Source organism: Ursus arctos, unplaced genomic scaffold (genome assembly GCF_023065955.2).
Source record: "Ursus arctos isolate Adak ecotype North America unplaced genomic scaffold, UrsArc2.0 scaffold_5, whole genome shotgun sequence".
NCBI classification, from domain to species: Eukaryota; Metazoa; Chordata; class Mammalia; order Carnivora; family Ursidae; genus Ursus; species Ursus arctos.
Window position 1 is genome coordinate 24,079,345 of NW_026623067.1, and position 20,646 is coordinate 24,099,990.

General features: G+C 37.1%; 1 protein-coding gene across 10 annotated transcripts in view; it reads right to left on the reverse strand.

The window, feature by feature from the left end:
• The window catches only part of ZNF608 (zinc finger protein 608), a 745,410-nt gene that overhangs the window by 57,527 nt on the left and 667,237 nt on the right, over window positions 1-20,646 (reverse strand). The gene's annotated exons all lie outside the window — the stretch shown is intronic.

The window sequence follows — 20,646 nt, forward strand, 5'->3', positions numbered from 1 at the left end:
TTTGGATGTGGTACTGGCTGTATGGCTTTCCCTCTATTCTGAGCCAGTTTGGCCCATACTCTCAGTGAGTCTGTGACCACTTTTTTCAAGTTCAGCCATTTCCTTTTCTCCAGAATAAGTCTGAACTAGTCCCTCTTGGTTGCAAGTAAGAACCTTACTGATACAAGTAACTTGCACTGAATTACAGGGGAATATAATAATATATACTGGGTATTCAATAAATATTTGTTGAATGAATCGAAAACGTGAGTAAGGCTCTTGATTCGCAAATATAAATTTACCTTATCTTGACACTAGTGTCACTGCTAATAAATGAAATGTCTCACGGAAATGTATAAGCTGTCCTTGAAATACCTTTACCAATGACAGGCAGACAGCTGTGAGCACTCTCAGGGAGAATGGCCTGGAAAGCTGTACTAACACTCCAATGAGAAGCTTGAAACTCTTGTGATCTGCATCACAGGGACATGTGTAAAAAACCAACGTGAGGATAAGAGAAGCTCATGGTCTGCCATCTCACAATCAACATATACGTTGTTACAAGTAATTTCGGTACTTCTGCTTCAAAGAATGCCTCATCTACTAACCTTAATTTTTCCTTTGTGCAAAACATACCCGATGCAGATGAAATGATCTATTAGCAATGAAATGCATATGACAAGGAGTTTCTTTTGTCCTCTTTCTTGTGGTTTGCATTGTCACGAGAAAGCGATCGCTAAAATTACCACCTCTTATTAAGTATTGACTGTTAATATTTTCTGCTTCAAGTACAGTTTTTTCCAGCATAGGCATTCCATCCTTTTGTTATTAAAACAAACCAAAACAAAACTAGTTTTTACATTTGTTCCCCTGGTTACTTTTAGTTACTATTCCTCAAAGGAAAGAAGACCATTGTCCTCAGAGTTTTTTGCACTGTTTCTACAGAGGGCATGCAATGAGTCTATGCGAGAAGCTGGTAACTTCCTTTAGAACATGTTCGCTCATTACCAATGACTCTCCTTTGTTTTGGTGAAGTAGCACTTCATTAGGCCATCTAGTAATCCATCTCAAAACTGGAAAGGACAGAGAGTGTCATCCAAGAACTTAGAATAAACTTGCAAATCAGGGAAATAAAAATCAAAACCACAATGAGATACCACCTCATACCAGTAAGAATGGCTAAAATTAACAAGTCAGGAAACAACACATGTTGGTGAGGATGCAGAGAAAGGGGAACGCTCTTACACTCTTGGTGGAAATGCAAGGTGGTACAGGCTGGTACAAGTACAGTACGGAGGTTCCTCAAGAAGTTAAAAATAGAGCCAGCAATTGCACTACTAGGTATTTACCCAAAGGATACAAACATTGAGATCCGAAGGGGCACCTGCACCCCAATGTTTATAGCAGCAATGTCCACAAGAGCTAAACTATGGAAAGAGACGAGATGTCCATCGACAGATGAATGGATAAAGAAGATGTGGTGTGTGTATACACACACACACACACACACACACACAGTGGAATATTACTGAGCCATCAAAAGGATAGAATCTTACCTTTCGCAATGACATGGATGGAACTGGAGGGTATTATGTTAAGCAAAATAAGTCAATCACAGAAAGACAATTATCATATGGTTTCAATCATATGTGGAATTTAAGAAACAGAACAGAGGATCATAGGGAAGGGAAGGAAAAGTAAGACGAAATCAGAGGGAGACAAACCATAAGAGATTCAACTATAGGAAACAAACACGGTTGTTGGAGGGGATATGGGGGGGGATGGGGTAACTGGGTGATGGGCATTGAGGAGGGCAAGTGATGTGATGAACACTGGGTGTTACACGCAATGGATGAATGACTGAACTCTACATGTGAAACTAATGATATCCTGTATGTTGACTAATTGAATTTAAATAAGTTTAAAAAAAGAAAAAAAGAATGAACTTGCACAGCCAGTAGCTAATGATACAATAATTAGAATATGTCAAATTAGTGTTGTAGACTATAACTGTGGGTTTAAGGAGAAGTCAAGGAATACTAGAGCAAATGGGAGTTGAGCTCAACAGAGTGAGAACTACAGTACATAAAGTCCCTTAACAGGTGGACTCTGGCCCATGGATGTGTGGTATTGGGGGCAGGATGGGAAGACGCCGAGAGGTGGGGATGTTTGGCTCTTCAAAATTTCAGCGAAATATTTCTCCTGTACTTGGGTCACACATTGGGTTAAAGGGAAGTCCTGATTGGGCAGGTTTCTCCAGTTATAAAATTAGGGTAAAATGTCAATGTGATTTTAAATTTCATCTGGTCCTATTCCATTTGCTGTACAGAGGATCATGCAAATTGGACATTTTTTTAAATGTTTTACTTAAAGTCTAATTTTATAAAAGAATAAGGAACTGAAGAAAATATTTGAAATTCCAGGAAACAATGCAGAACCCCCAAGTGCCCATGATTAGAAGGAACTCAACAGAGTTCACCGTATGGTAGACGTCAACTAAACAGAGCTACAGTTGTGAGTTGGTTTGACTTGACAGCTACGGGGTTGATCTCCAGCCACTTTACATTGGAGAGTCAGCCGATCACAGTAATTAGGAATTCTTCCCTATTAGTCTTATGCAGCATGGCAAGACCAGTAAATAGTAACAACTTCCAAAGTACAGTTTCCACACAGAGACAATCCTAACCTGGGGGTTTTATGACATGGAAGTCATCTTTAGGTTTTGAGTCCTAAATACACTTATCCTCACCTGCACTATAGAGACTGATTTTATAATAACGTTTTGGAAAGTCGCTGTTAGCAAAAAGAAAGCCCCAGAAAACCAGATAACCTACAATGGATGAATCATGTTAAATATGAACGCTCCAAGATGACAATCCTTGGGAAACTCAAGCATTTCAGACGCTGTTTGGGAAAATGCACGGTGAATCTTACTTTCTAATCAACATCAGCCTAAATGATAGCAATTCTTTGCTGAAGGCAATTTTCTGCTGAGTTTATATGTATATGTATGTCTGTTTAGCAAAACCACAAATTGCAAGATCTTATTTTTTGCAGGAAAAAAAGCCAGCTGTTGAGAAACCTGAATAGCTCCAGATTGAGGGTAGATAAAAGGAGCAATGTGGGCTTGAGGAGCTCCTGACTGGCAAACCCAGGGGCTCGGCTCTTGCTCTCCTCTTATTCAGGATATTGCTCATGTTATCCTCTCTCAACTTCTGTTCATTGGCTTTATCACCATGTGTGATTCTATGTGTCATTTAATCACAGTCTCTCCCAAATGGAGGTCAGAGATGTTTGTTCTGTTCAATGTTTAATCCCCAAACCTAGAAGGACTGTGACACACAGTAGGAGCTCAATAAATACTTACTGAATCAGAGAGAAGGAAGAAACTGCTGACTTTCCCTTCAAGAGATGTCTGGCCCCAAATACTCAAGCTGCTATGGTATCTACTGATCTTGGAAGTGGAAGTGTGAACATAGAGGCAGAGTTTTTATGGTTTCATCTGAAGCCACAGGAACGAGGGGGAAGTTGGTGGGCCTGCTAAGTCGGGAACAACCCATGATACAGAAGGTGTTTGAATTATGAAGTGAGAGGGGAAATATCGGGCCACCGTCTAGGAGTATTGAGAACTACCAATAGCTGATAGTGTGGAGCAGAAATCCTCTGAGTTTGATGACTTCCCTCTCCTCTCCTGAACCCTTGAGCCTTAACATAGGCAGGAGCTCTTCTCTGCTTACATTTCTGTCTCACGCTCTATACTCTTGATTCCTTTGCTTCTCTGATCCCTATGATAGGTAACATGCCACTAACGTATTCAAGTTCCACAACCTAAAACAGATTTGATTTTTTGTCTTTTTAGTTGTGATTTCAATATTCCTAGGGAAGAACTCTGGTCAGCTTAACTTGGACCAACTGGCTACCTGGGGAGGGGTAGACAGAGTCACACTGTATCATCGTTAGGATGATCAAATATCCTCCCAGACAGGGGCTAAAGTAACTATCTAGTTTTTGAAATACTGTTTACTGAGCCACCAATGGGTTTTATTATAATGACACCCTCTTAAAAATAATCTTACTCAGAACTATCCCAAGAAAATATTCATTCCAAAAGAATAAGATGATTTAAACCCATCTATAATAAAGCAAAACAAAAAATAACTTCTTTATGTCAATTACCAGAACGTTCAAAAACAACAGAAGCTTTTAGTACCACATGAAGAGTAGGCACTCAGTAAATATTTGACAGATAAAGAGAGGAAGAAGACTTGAACTAAAAGTCAATGACCTTTTATTGCTCTGAGCTGCTAACAGGAGAAATTCAACAACTGTCCTTAAATCCTCTATTTGAATAAGTCTGGATTCCGACACCTGCTCAGCTATAATGTCTACCTGGAGATTCTGCGACCATTTCCGAGATCCTTGGAGGAGAGATGACGCCTGTTTGAAACATTCCCTATAACCAACGTGTGAGACAGCACTTCTGGTCACCATAGCTAGCCACACCTCTCTTGCCTGCAGCGTTTCCTCCAGGACTTCCATCCCGCAATCTACTGGTTTAAATAACCTTCCTCAAAGGTCAGTCACCACCACATTCCCCACTGCTGAACTGTTTGGTTCTACAGAGTACCACGCTGGACTCTAACTTCTCTACTCATGAGCTCCAATTCTTTCCTTCTAGATGTGTCTCTTTAGTTTGTACACTTGGGGATCTTGCATTTGTAAACTTCCACAGTATATGTTTAATAGGTTTTGTATCTTTCTTCCCCCCAAATGACCAGAAGTGTCCTTTCTACATATTCATGTACTTTAATAATTTCTTAGGTTAGATTAAGAAATAATCTTGGTTAAGATATCTGGCTCTGAAGTCTCTTTCTATAAAACTTATTTTGATATGTTCTCTTAAATTTTTTATGAGTTGCCTGCAATTTGTGTCAAAAGTGTATTTAGTGGTTAATAAATTTGAAATTGCTGGCAGCTTTAGTTGACTCTACCTTATAGAGCACAATATTTCCGATTGAGAAAATATTCACTCTATAGATCTTGAAGCAGAGAAAGAATATTCTGCTAAATCAGGGTTATCACTTTAGATATTCTTAGTTCAATTTTTTGTGTTGACAAATAATAATATTTCAGATAAAATACTTTCAGAGGTCCTATCTTTTTGCTTCCATTTCAAACTCTCCTACCCTGAGAAATGATTCGAAAACATAAAATTCCATAAAGATACCGCTATGATCTCTTGAAGATTTTTCCAAATTTAGATGTCATAACATAATGGGCCTTCTTAATTCCATTCTATTTTAGTATACGGTATGTATTTATTCAATTAAAAAGAGATCCCTTAAAATGCTCTTCCCAATACTGGATTAAAATGAAAGAACGGAAGGGAGACTAGATTCTTAAAAAAAAAAAAAAAAAAAAAAGAAAAAAAGAAAAAACAAAAAACCCTCAATGTTGTCAAACAAAAAAAGCTGTGAAAATGTCTAATGTTGCAGATTAAAGGAGACTAAAGGGACAAGACCACTGACCATGAAGTGTAACATATGACCGCAGAGAGGGATCCCGTACTCGGTGAGCAAATTGCTCTCAAGAACATTATTAGATCAACTGACGAACGTCGAACATGACAGGGGATTAAAGTATTCTACCAATAGAAATTTATACTAGTGGTAACTGGACTGTGGTTATACAAGAGAGTATTACTGATCTCAGGAAATACGGGCTGTAATATTTAGGGTGAAGGGTCACCAGGTACGTAATAAACTTTCAAATGCGTTAAGATAGGAGAAGGGGACAGGGACAAGGAGAATGAGAAATCACTGAGGCAAAATGGGAACAACAATGCGAGGAAAGGGAATATGGGTGTTTTTTGTGCCAGTTTTATTTTAGCAACTTTTCTAAGTTTGAAGCCTTTTCCAAATTAAAACTTCAAAGAAATATATTTTAGGGGTGCTTGGGTGGCTCAGATGGTTAAGTGTGTGCCTTTGGCTCAGGTCATGATCTCAGGGTCCTGGAATCCAGCCCCACTTCAGGCTCTGAGCTCAGTGGGAAGTCTGTTTCTCCCTCTCCCTCTGCCTCTCCCCATTGCTCCTGCTCTCTCTCTCCCTCTCAAATGCATAAATAAAAATCTTTAAAAAAAAATCTATTTTGCTCCAATCAACATATTCCAAAACATAGGTACAGCACTTGAAAATGAGATGTTTTATGCTCTCATCCCAGTTTACGGTTTCTCTTTTCCTTTGTAGAAGTAACTGTCAATTCTGATCATCTGATTTAGTCACGTGCCCAGGGCTGAGAGATCTATGTCCATGCCTCTCACAGGCTGCTGGATATGGCGAGGGCAGAAGTCCACGTGTCTAGTGGAGCCCACCAAACCCAACTTGACTTATTTCAATCTAACTCTTGATCATGATACCTCAAAACAAGTGGGAAATCCTGCACAAAGGCAGAACTGGAAGACCCAACAGTGGTGCACAGGACTGTCTCAAACCGACTGGGTGTGTGGGTACTGTAATTAAAAGGGAGACCCCCGTGAAAGCCATGTAGAAAGATCCAGAGTGAAGCGACTCCTGGAATAGGGATGAGGGTCAAACAAACCCCGTGACTTCACTACTGGTGATAGAGGCACGGAAGAAATAAAAGGTCAAAACATCAATGTTAACTAGTCACACTGAAGAAAAGAGTTTGAAAACAGAGTTATGCTATTTTGACAGCTGGGGGTCAGCGGTGCTTGATATTTGAAACAATTGTTGGCAGTTCATATGCATTCTTTTTCAAAATATAAAAACACTGTGTTTGCCCTGTCAGAAACAGATGAAAGATGACAATTTATAGTTGGTTGCTACCAAGAGTGTAAGTCCTTTATATTTCTATCTTAGTGACATTCAGTTTCATTTCTTTGTGTGTGTGCATGCACGCGTGTGTGTGTGTGTGTGTGTGAGAGAGAGAGAGAGAGAGAGAGAGAGAGATTATACAAGCTCAATAAGCTGCCAGGTGTCAAATGTAGAAAAATCTCTATTTCGGGGCGCCTGGGTGGCACAGCGGTTAAGCGTCTGCCTTCGGCTCAGGGCGTGATCCCGGCGTTCTGGGATCGAGCCCCACATCAGGCTCCTCCACTATGAGCCTGCTTCTTCCTCTCCCACTCCCCCTGCTTGTGTTCCCTCTCTCGCTGGCTGTCTCTATCTCTGTCAAATAAATAAATAAAATCTTTAAAAAAAAAAAAAAAAAAAAGAAAAATCTCTATTTCTTCTTCTGGCAAGAAGAAAGATTACTTAGAATATGGCCTCAATTATACATGGACAAATGTTATGTATTTGCCTTCGATCACACCATGGTTAGAAGAGTGCCTGACATAAACTTTGTTCCCAGTCATGGAAGAGAATTTTTTAAATAATTTTTATTTCATTATATAAGTCCCCAGTTTTGATCCAATATTCCATGCATGGAAGAGAATTTTAAAGCAGGTGTATCCTAGTAGGAATGGTCAGTCTGTTTTGGATGATGTCATCTGTCTAAAGAAGAATTGGTAATATGGAAACACATCAGAAACTTCGAGGATGATCAGTATCAGAGCCTTTTTCCTTCTTTCGTTCTCTGCTACTTTCAATGATTTTTGGTGTTTTCCCTGTGCCAGACACTGCAATGTTTTTACCTGTATTTTCTCATTTTATCCTTATTCCTATTTAATAGATGAGAAAAATGACAATGGTGAAACATTTACTTCCTTCCAAGTCCGTTTGATGAAAAATGGTGTTGGCAGACCGAGGACTGGTTTCAAGTTGGGGGACTCTAAATCCTAGGCTCAAAACCACCATAGAATTCTGCCTTTCAATGAATAATGGCCTTTATTCCTATGTCAGCCATTTTCCTTTTGAAAAATACATTTAAGGGACTTCATTTACCCTTTTCCAGTCATCAGGCATACATTCTGACTCCTCTACAGGCATCTTTCACATGTTTGTAACTGTATTTAACTTCAGCAAGTCAGCCTGGTCTGTGGATTTGAATAATAACTCAAGAGCCTTACGTCATTACAAATGAGTATTTCTAATGCATTCTGCTTTTGAAGAATCTAAGTGTAAGACAATGATTTTATGTATTCAGTTGAAAGCTATCTTTATAACCAATTTCTAAAATCTGTCTATACCTATCTTTCGGAAATTAACAGAAGAAGTCCAATTCTTCTTCTGTTTGTAAGTTTTCCAACATTTTAAGGCAGTTATATTTTGTGCTATTTTTTGTTCTTTTCTATTAAAAAAACCAAACTTTTCAGATCATTGGTTGTCTACCTGGCTCCAATGAACAAACCTGATTCCTCCCCCCACCCCCACCCCCCCAGAAAGGCAGAGATGAGGCCAACACTTTCAAAGTGTTCCCCTTTCTAAGATCAGACTTGTGGTTTCCTTTGAACTCCAGCCATCCCCAGATTTCACCCCGAGTTGATCTCACTGGCTCTCTGCCTCATGAGTTAGAATATCACCAGCAGATGCCTAGAAGTCAGGGTGCTGCCTTGGTCCTTTTCCTCAGGAGACATTCCAACCACCGTGAGTGGATGATTCTGGGTGGCCGGGGAGGGGGGAGCTGCTGGACCTGAGTGGAAGGCCCTTCATTCATGCATCTTCTCCTTTATTTCTTGCAACAATCCTCTCAAGTAGATGTTATCACTCCCGTTAAATAAGAAAATGGCCTAAATAAGCCCTTCATAAAAGTTCCTCCCCTTTCTTTTTCCCATTCTAACCTGCAGTTTAGAGTGATTATGTAAATGTCCAACACCACGGAATCCGAGATTCAACACCAGCTCTTTGGATTCTAAAACCTCTTCACTTTCTACTAGATTCATTCTGTTCTTAAGCTCTGAATCATTTTCTTGAATGAAGTCATATGTGGAACTCAAGGTCTAAAAAAGGTGAAGGTGCCATTTATCAGAAATAATGTTGAGTTTCTGAGTTAAATTGAAAACATTTACTCACTCCAAAATCAATTAATCAGAACAATGAGGCTTCTTGGATGCTGAACACAAGCTTTCAGTTTGTGGCTCTAAGTATTACTTACAGTCACAGCATATCAAATTTCTTTTCTTATGATTTACATATGTACCTGTAGATAACGTTTTAATTAAACTGATTCGGTAGCTTCAAAGTGGAACGACAGCACTATTTTGTTGAAAGTGCAGTCATTAAGACTGAGAGGGGTTCACATTCCTTATCCTTGAGAGACGGGAGGGGTCAGAAGGGTTCTGCAGTCTACTGCGGGTCTTTAAATATTAACTCTTCTGAGAGACTAGCCTTGGGCCAATCACTTAAACCTCACTTTCTTATCAGTAAAACAGACACACTCTTAGGGCTTCACAAATATTAGCTATTATTTTTAGATATAAATATCACAAAATATATTCCAAACTACAAGCTGTACAAACAGTAAATAATACATAAAAGTATCCAGAGTATCATGATGAGTAAACACTGAAACATTCTTGGGCTTGCCTGCAGACTATTATATAGAATGGGCTTGTTCTCCAGGCAGATCTTACTGGAACCTTTGTGGGCATTATGTGAGTAGCATGAAGAATGGGAGCGGAGGATGGGATATCCAATTTTATTAGCACAAACGTTCCTTGAACTGAAATTTCAAAAGGGCCAGTCCTGAGCTATAAACTGCTCAATAAATGACACATTTCTAACAAGTCCAAACATGTTGCCAGTATGAAGTTTTTTTTTTCCAAAAATGAGTTAAAAATCAAGGTGCAAGTCAACCCCTATGTTAATATACACTGTGTCATCAACTATGCTTTTTACAGTTTTAATATGGATTCATATGTAACATACAGAGGTTTAAATCAAGTGCTTTGTGGGACATCTTAAGTGCCAGCAGAAAACAGTTTGAAAATTTCTGATCATGATATATCTTGAGGTCGGACAGTTTCCTTATTAGTTGATCAGTATTCCTTTCAAAATTGACATGTGCTTGTCTTTTATTTTTTTCTTTTTCTCACAACAGGCTCTATCTACTTTAACCAGATATGTCATCAAACTTCCCTAAACCTATTTCCTTACATAAAAACAGATTCTAACGGTGCTCTAAAGACTAAGTGAAATAATATTTATCATGTACTTATAAGTAAACAGAACATGGTTAAGTATTTCTTAAGTAACACCTATGGGCATTACCGCTTCGGCTTTTTTCTTATATTAGGTATGTTTATGTGTTTTGAAGTCTACACATTAGAAACATTATTCTAAGAAGGAAATTAGAAAGGTCTCCACAACTCTGTTGCTTCTCCAGAAGCAAATATAATCGATTTTACTAGCTTCAAACTCAACTTTCACCTATTAAGGGAGCCAATTGTGGGAAACTGGCTTCAATTATATGTATGCAGATGGTTTTATAATTCCGAATATTGCCCATGTGGGAAAATTTGGTAGGTGAATAAAATAAGAACTTTAATGACACGATTTCTTTTTATGTGACCACAGATATAACTAATTTAAAATGCTTGGCGCTTGGTAGATTGAAGAGAGTGCCTGGTTTGAGTCTGAATCAATTTTGCTGCAATGAAAAAGCATGGAGCAAACAACCTCCAAGGAGAAATATAAAATCCTCCACGAAATTTATTTTTACCTGTTACACAAGTAACCTTTACTGGTAATAGGATCTTCTTTCTCTTATAAACCAGGTTATTTCAAATACTTCAAGATCACTCTTGGTCTGCTAAAAACCAGAGCTCAAAAATAGATTCCTAAATAATAGCCTAGAAAATAATTCAATTACAACATACTTTAATATAATCAGTTTATACAAAAACACATATTAAAATAGACAATCTGTCTCATTAACATTCAGCAGACATCTCGCTCAGCTGGAACTGAACTTATTTCAGACTCACACATACAGAAATCTCAGATAGATTACAAATATATGGGCATGCACAAAATTAATTAAAATACACTTTATAAGTGGTTAAGGTGCTAAGATTATTTCGGTGGGTGCGTCTGCATATTTTTATGTCATACTGTGTTACTGCCTTTTCAAATTTGAGTAAATTATAGTTTTGCAAACCATAATTACATTGGCTCATGCTTGATGGCTATGCTTTGTAATACTGGGCCAATATTAATCAAGATTCCCTAAATTTATATCTCATTCCCTGTATGTCATGTTACTGCTTATGTGCTTTGGATAATTATACTCATCTATTGCTTTTATTATGAGGCTGGTTACCACTCCCTTAGTCCCATAGCCCTTATCCAATTTATAGTATTCAGACCAGAGTTTAAAATACCCTTTCTTTTTTTCCTTTTGGCCAATACTTGTTACTGAGTGATACTTTAACCTTTCTGTCCACCATCTTACATACTCATCAAAACCAGATTGCATTTCGTTGCAGCAGAAAGATGTGTTCAATACAACTTTGCCAAGAAGATGGTTATTGATATGTCTTTGAAGGGTAGCTGGATTGCTTATGTACCACTGGGGACTGGAGAAGCGAGACCTAAATTGCTTGCAGTACCACACAAAAGCAAAGGGGTTTCTTTGCAATTTAAAAATCTGAAATAAAGTCGTCTCTATGCCTTTTGCACATTTCAAAAAAGAGCTGTGAGTAAAGAAGTGGTCCTTGGAAACAGCCTCAAGAATGAGACTATCATTATGGAAAATGCTATCCATAGGTGCCCTGAAATAGGTTATGGTCATAGTCCTAAGGATGTCATTAGATTTAAAGCTAACATAGTAAAATAATTTACAGTTGATTTGTAAGTCTCTTTAAAATTCCTGTAGAGTTATCTTTGCAAAAGCCAATGCATATTTAAAATCTTTAGAAAGGCTACAGTAGCTCTCTGTGAAATGTTTTATTTCAGAGAGATTTCATTTGATGGCTTTTACTAACTTGGGCATGGCGTGTTTGATATCTAAGGAAGCCATGTGAAAGTCTCTGATTAATGCAAAGGAAAGTGCGTGACTTGTACACATAGTAGGAACTTATAAAATAAGTTCACTGAAAACATACATACATACATCTATCACTTACATACAAACGAGGTTTCAAATGGGAGGCGATTTAAATCCAAGAACTTGCCCCTTTATGCTGTCCAGTGAGACATGTCAACTTTAAAATATGCTTTGCCAAGGGCGGTTAGAAAAGATTCTCTTTTTGTGGTACAGTCTGAGGTATAAATACAGTTTTTTAAGGCTTTCCTAAACAGCTTCCTTGTTAAGGTTGAAAAACATTCTTGGCATTTTTTTATTTCTTCATAATCCCTAATTAAAGAATTGCCACCTCAAATTACAGTGTGTTCAGTGTGAACCAATTCAAACTGTTTATTTCCAACATTAAAGATTTGTTTTCCTTTCTTATTCTTTTCTTCTAAACAAAGTTCTTCTCTTAACTTAGCACGATGCATCTGGGAATTTTCACATTATTTTCATCATTACTGTTATCAATGAGAACATAAATGTTTACGGAGAAGCTATCTATCTTCACATTTTATTCTCCTGTGCTACATACATGAGGAGATAGCAAGTGTGATGCTTGGGCCCTGAGGGAGTTTCCCCTCTCACGAGAGGGTGGGAGGGCTATGTTCTTACATGCTACTTTTGCCTCCAGAGTTTTCTCCTCTCATTCCATCTTCTAGAATATCAACAGGTACAAAAATGCAAATTTCCAGGTAATCTGACAAAATGATATATATTTATAAATCTCTCTTCAATTCCCTTTCTGTATCTCAATTCAGACACAGAGGAAATGCAAAAGGACCCAGCAGGGAATAAAATCAAGGCAATCTTGAAGACTGAACTTTTAACGTGCTGCCCTGCAGATGATCATTATCCACTGGGAGAGAACTGAAGCCTTACTAGCTTAAAGTGCTTGCAAACCACCTCAATCCACTCAGCGGATGACAACTAAGCTATGCAAAAAAACAAAAAGGCAACCCCTAGGAGGCCAAACACAAAAATAAAAACAAAATTTTAAAACTCAAGGAGAGAGGTCACTGACCACACAGAACAAGTGAGATCTCAAGTTTAGACCAAATAAGTTATAAAACAAACAAATTAAAAATATAAACAACCAGCAACAATATTAACTTCAGGGACGAATTCAGAATCTGTAGTTGGTACTATGTTTTCTCTTAAATGCATAATTTTCAACAAAAACAATTATAACCTATGCAGAGAACAAGTGAAGTGTGACTCAGAAACAAACAAGCAAGTAAAATGAGGTCACTCTGATTGTCCAAAGATGTGGGATTTAGCAAAGACTTCAAGGTGGCTATTACAAAAGTGTGCAAATAACTCAAGGAAATCATGTTTAAAAAATTAAAGGAAAGCATGACAATAATGAATCAACAGAGAATGTCAGTAAGAAGATATCAAGTATTTTGAAAAACAGAACCAAACAAAATTGACATTGAAAAGAGCAATTAATAAATTTAAAAATAAAGTAGAGGGGATCCATAGCAGATGGAAGATGGATGAAAAGAGAAGCCATGAACTAGGAAATAAACAGAAATGAATCAGTTTGAAGAACACAAAGAACTAAGATTGAAAAAAATGAGCAGAGCCTCAAGATGTGAGGGACCACATCAAGTGTACCAATATATATATATTTACAGACCAGAAGGAGAGGGGAGAGAGGAAGGAATAGAATTTTTTTTTTTGAAAAATAATGGCTAACTTCCCAACTTGATGAAAAAAAATTAATCCAAATATTCAAAAAATTCAACAAGGTGAAGGGAGAATAAATGAAAGAAATCTATAATCAGGCACATCACAGTGTTGAAAATCAAAGACCAAGAAAAAAAATGGAACTGTCAAGTAGTCCATGTAATAGTCACGCCTGTATTTCAGGAGACAGTGAATCTAGGCTGGAGATAAAAATTAGGGTGTTACCAGCATTTCATTGGTATTTAAATCCATCAGAGTGGGTGACATTATAAAGAGGCCAAGGATTGCTCTGGAACACTACAGTATGCAGAAAATAAAACAACGAATAGGAGCCAGCAAGATGGATTAAGAAGAAGCTGCCAAAGAAGTAGGTGGAAAATCAGGAGAGTATGTATCCTTGCACCCCAAGGATACCCAAGAGGAGGGTGTGATTAGTTGGGTAAAGAATCCTATGGCATAAGAACTGAGAACTGTTGTTAGGTTTAATGATATGGAGATCTTTGGCAAAATAAGAGCAGTATGATAGTTTGGTGGGGGGAAAAGTTTATAGCATGGGCTTAAGAGAGACTAGAATAAAAGAAATTGTATATATCCAGTATAAAGAAATATTACATGTCTCATTGTGAAGGTAAGAAGAGAAATGGAATAAACATACAGAACTTCATAGTGTGTTCAAACTTAAGCTGTTAGCAACTTAAAATAAAATGTTACCGATACAGATTGTTGCATGTACGCCTCATGGCAACCACAAAGCAAACACCTGTACTAGATACACAAAAGAGAATGAGAAAGGAATCTAAAGATACCACTAAAGAAAGTCATCAAACCACAAAGGAAGAAAGGAAGAGAAGAAGAAAGGAACAGAGGTGAAGTGCCCAACAGCCAGAAGACAATTAACAAACTGGCAATAACTAACTATCAGTAAGTACTTAATATCAAGAAACCAAGTGGCCAAATGGATGAGAAAAAAAGACCCACCTACATGCTGCCTACAAGACTCATTTCAGATCTAAAGGCACACCCATCTGAAATGAAGGCATGTAAAAGATGTTCCACACAAATGGAAACCAAAAGATAGCTGGGGTAGCAATATTGCTACCACACAAAATAGACTTTAAAACAAAGGCTCTATTAAGAGACAGAGAAAGGCATTACATAATGATAAGGGTGTCGAATCCAACAAAAGGGTTTAATATTTGTAAATAGTTATGCCCTTGAAATAGGAGCCCCTAAATATATAAGCAACCACTAACAGACTAAAGGGAGAAACAGACAGCAATAGTACAAAAGTAGGGGACTTTAAAACCCCTTGTTAAATCAATGGATCAATCATCCAGACAGAAACTCAATAGGGAAATAGAAGCCTTAAATGACCCATTACACCAGATGGACTTAACAGACATATACTGACCATTCCATCAAAAAGCAGAATACACATTCTTCACAAGTTCACCTGAAACATCTTGAAGACAGATCACATGTTAGGCCACAGAGCAAGTCTTCATAAATTAAAGAAGATTTGAATTCTATCAAGCATCTTTTTCAACCACAATGATATGAAACCAAGTATCATTTACAAGAAGAAAATTGGAAAATTCACAAATATGTACACGGTAAACAACATGCTACTGAGCAACTAATGTGTCAAGGAAGAAATCAAAAGAGAAATTTTAAAAATACCTTGAAATACATGAAAATGGAAATAGAACATACCAAAATTTATAGAATACAGTAAGAACAGATCTAAGAGGGAAGTTCATAGTGATAAATATCTACATCAAGAAAAAAGAAAAATCTCAAACCTGACTTTACAACTCAAGTAACTAAAAATAACAACAAAAATCCAAACGTAGCAGAAATAAGGAAATAACGAAGACCAGAACAGAAATAAATGAAACAGAGACTAAAAAGCCAATAGAAAAGATGAATGGAACCAAGAGTGTGTTTGGGAAAATAAACAAAATTGACAAGCCTTTCACTGAACTCACCAAGAACAAAACAAAACTCAATAAAATAATCAATGAAAATGGAGATACTACAACATATACCATGGAAATACAAAGGATCATAAGACACTACTATCAACAATTATACACCAACAAATTGGATAACCTAGAGGAAATGGATAAATTCCTAGAAATATATAATTTTCCAAGACTGAATCATAAGAAATAGACCAATTAGTAGTAAGGAGATGGAATCAGTAATAAAAAAATTTTCCAGCAAACAAGTCCAGGACCAGATGGCTTCACTGGAAAATTCTAGCAAACATTCAATGAAGTAATTCCAACCTTCTTCAACTCTTCCAAAAATATAGAAAAGGAGAGAACACTTCCAAATTCATTTTACAATGCCACAATTACTCTGATACCAAAATTTGAGAAAGATATCACACAAAAAAAGAAAATTACAGCCCAACAACCCTGAACATAGATGCAAAAATCTTCACCAAAATACTGGCAAAGTGAATTGAATAAAACGCTGAAAAGATCTTACACCATAATCAAGTAGGATTTATTCCAGGGAGGCAAGGATGGTTCAACATCCCTAAATCAATCACTGTGATATACCACATTAACAAAATGTAGGATAAGAATCATATGATCATTCCATCAGATGAAGAAAAAGGACTGGACAAAATTCAACATACATTTTTGATAAAAAAAAAAAATCTCATCAAAACAGGTATAGATAAAGATCATAAGTGACAAGCCCACAGGTAATATCATCCTCAAAGCTGAAAGGCTGAAAACTTTTAAGACCAGAAACAGGACAAGGATGTCCACTCTGGCCACTTCTATTAAACACAGTATTGTAAATGCTAACCCGAGCAATTAGGTAGGAAAAAGAAATAAAAGGAAACCAAATTGGGACGTGAGAAGTAAATCTGTCACTAATTGCAGATGATGTATTATATATAGGAAACCCTGAAGGTTGCACTAAAAATCTGTCGGAACTAATACAGAAATAAAGTTGTAAAATACACTATCGATATATATAAGTTTCTGTACACTAATAATGAATATCAGAAAGAGAAATTAAGACAACAAACCCATGTACAGGTACATCAAAAAGAATAAAATATCCAGGAATAAATTTAGCCAGGAAGTAAAAGACCTGTACCCTGAAAATTATATAACTGATAAAAAGAATGAACAAATAAATGCAAAGATATTCTATGCTCGTAGAAGTATTGGTATTGTTATAATGGCCATATTATCTACAGCAATCCACAGATTCAATGCAAGCCTTATGAAATATGAATGGCATTTTTCACAGAACTAGAACAAACAATCCTAAAATGTATGTGGAACCACAAAAGACCATGAAAAACAAAAGCAATCTTAACAACAAAGCTGGAGGCATCCCACTTCATGATTTCAAACTGTATTTCGAAGCTATAGTCCTCAAACCAGTATGATGTTGCCCTAAGAATAGACACATAGATCAGTGAAATAGAACAGAGAGTCCAGTAATAAATCCATGGTTATCTGGTTGATTAACTTATGACAAAGGAGTCAAGAATATACAATGGGAATAGGTCATCTTCAATAAATGGTGTTGGGAAAACTGGATAGCCCCAGGCAAAAGAATGAAACTGGACCACTAACCTGTACTACACACAAAAACTAATTCAAAATGGATTAAACACTTGAATTTAAGACTTAAAACCTTAAAATTCCTAGAGAAAAGCATAGGGAGTGAGCTCCTTGACATCTGTCTTGGCCATGATCTTTAGGATCTGATTCCAAAAACAAAGGCAACAAAAGCAAAAATAAGCAAGTGGGACTGCACCAAACTAAAAATCTTCTGCACAGAGAAGGAAACCACAAACAAAATGAAGAGGCAACCTACTGAATAAGAGAAAATATTTGGAAGTCATATATGTGATAAGGGGCTAATACCCAAAATGTATGAACTCCTACAACTCAATAGCAAAAAAAAAAAAAAAAAAAAAAAAAAATCGATTTAATAAAATGTGAAGAACGGAATAGACCTTTTTCCAAAGACAATCTACAGATGGCCAACAAGCCCATGGAAAGATGCTCAACATCACTAATCCTCAGGGAAATGCAGATTAACATCACAATGAGAGATCACCTCACACCTGTCAGAATGGCTAGTATCAAAAAGACGAAATAACAAGTGCTGCCACGGATCCTTGTGCACTGATTGTGGGAATGTAAATTGGTGCAGCCACTATGGAAAACAATATGGAGGTTCCTCAAAAATTAAAAATAGAACTACCATGTGATTCACCAATTCCATTTCTGGGTATTTGTCCAAAGAAAATGAAAATAGTAAACCAAAAGATATATTCACCCCCATGTTAATTCCAACATTATTTATAACAGCAGAGATAGGGAAACAGCCTAAGTGTCCAATGATGGATGAATGGATAAAAAAGATGTTGGTTAGGTATATGAAGGACTATTTTCATCCACATAAAGAAATAAAATCTTGCCTTTTGTGACCACATGGACAGACTTTGAGGACATTATGCTAAATGAAGTCAGAGAATGACAAATTACCACATGGCCTAATTTTATGTGAAATCTAAAACAAACACAAAAACCAAGCTCAGAGTACAGAGATCAGAACGGTGGTCACCAGAGGTGGGGGGGGGGCGGTATGGGGAGGGTGTGAAATGGGTACAGAGGATAACACATACAACTTTCAGCTGCAAAATAAAGAATGAAATATAAAATCTATAAAATAAAGAATTTTCTGTATGGCACGTTGAAAAATTGCTAGGAGAGTAGATCATAAAAGTCCACACAAGAGAAAAAATTTTTTGCAACAAGTATGGTGACAGATGTTAACTAGACTTACTGTGGTGACCATTTCACAATGTATACAAATAATGAATCATGTTGTAGTCATGTCCAAACAGGTTATATGTCAATTTTACCTCAAAAAAGAAGGAAGAAAAGAAAAAATTGGAGATATGCAGCACAAAAATAATTTCAAATTTTATTTTGAAGGTAAGGAGACACATGAAGTGAGTGATAGCTGGCAGGGAGTGGGGAGGGAGCTTTACAGACAAATTGTTTTTTTAAATAGGAAAACCAATTATGTATTTGGTTGCTATTGGCAGCAATTTCATGGAAAGACAGAAAAAAAATCTAGTAATTGCTGCAGTCATCCTCTTGAACTGCAGAGAGGGGATGGGAGGTGCACAAGTTTTGGAACGGTGTGAGCAAGGAGTATAGACACTTGACCCACATTTGTGGGAGTGACCATAAAGTGGGTACAAATGTCAGCAGGTTGGAGACTACTTCTGTCCCCATCCTCTGGGATAACCATTTTCACAGGTCATGAAAATCCTGATTCTACATCTGCTCTCTTAATCAATATTACCAGAATTATCCTTAGAAACCAGATGAATTATACAAGTCATCCTCTTTTTTTCAGCAGACTCTGGGTGTACCCACATTTCTCTGAGCCAAATGCACATCTTTGATGGTATTTTCCTTGATATAGAGAGACCCTCCCCTGCTTTGTCTTTGTGGACAGGTGTGTTACAATTTCCAGAAGGTTTGGTTGGCCAGAATAGAACCATCTAGTAAGTAAGATATTAAATGCCAATATACTAGTAATTAGTATTTGTACAATGCTGTGTGATTCCCACAACATTTCCTATACTTTACCTTATTTAATCTTCAAAAATATCTGAACCGTAGTTTTTTTTTACTGTTATCATTTCATAGATTAGGACACTAAAATAAAGTGGCAGATCCAAGATAAAAACCTATAAAGTGGTGGATCTAGGATTCAAACTCAGATACTCTGATTTCAAGAATATTGGAATCGTTATTTACCTGTGGAAGCACTGGAATTTAAAAGTTCTTCAACTTAAGCGAGGAAACAGATAATTTCTTTGTTGGAGTGTTAGCCTTTAACAAGTTTACCAAAAACACGGGAAATAAGAGCAACCCTGACAGAGGGGGGGCTACATGGGGTGTCAGAGCGGGAACTATGGGAAATTGTGGTAGGTTTTCTGCCCAGATAGATTGTAACGTATTTCCGAAACTTTTGTTATTATCGTCATAACACAATCATTTTAAGATAATTATCCATTCTAGCAGTCCTCAGTAATGCTATCATACTATTGCATATTTTATTACTGTATGTGTAAGTATGTATTTCTATGCATATTGCATATTACTGTAAATCCTAGCAGTATTCTGATGACAGAGATGGTTTTCATTTGACTTGAACAAGATCAAGAGTAGATGTGAAGTAACCCCGTGGTAGGTGAAATTTACAACTGCAGTCCTAGTGGTACATGGCTCTGATTCTCACCACTGAAAAGGAAGCATGTTTTGTTGAAACTGCTGCTGAAATTAGGAATTTCACACACCAGCATGTGCTCCCTACAGAACCAGAGGAAAGAGACCAGAATCAATAGCAAGAGCGCTCCTAGCAAAGTTTGCAGGATACAGATTTTGCGTCACCGTCTTTTTCTAACTTCCTCCAGCCCTGAGCTGTGGGCATGGCCATCTAATTACTTGCCAACTGGATATTTGACTCTTTGAGGCCAAAAGAAAAACATAAAATTTACGGTAATTTTTTCCCAGTAAAATTAAGGGAATTACCTGTTTTATTAGGTAAGAGCTAATTTAACATGCATATTTAAACAACCTATCATTTGTACTTAATTTTTTAAGGTGTTTCCCAACAGGGCAGAGCTGGCAGATGATCTGTCCTCCTTGTTTTTAAACGTGGGGATAGTCATTCTTTATTTCTCTTTAAGTCATCGGGAAGCCGGACACTCCTGGCTCCTACCGCCTTACCCTTTGCCACAGGTGTGCAGCACTGGTGTGGTATAGATCATTTTCGTTGCAGAAAGGAACTGAGGAGCCAGTGAATTGTAGTGGCCTTTAAAAAAGAGTTGGAAAAAAAAATCAATAATAAATTATCTTCCTATACAGCAGTTAAGGTTCTTTGCACGTCCCCTCTGACGTGTAGATGTACTTATAAATTGATTTAGTTGGGGACCGTAAAGAA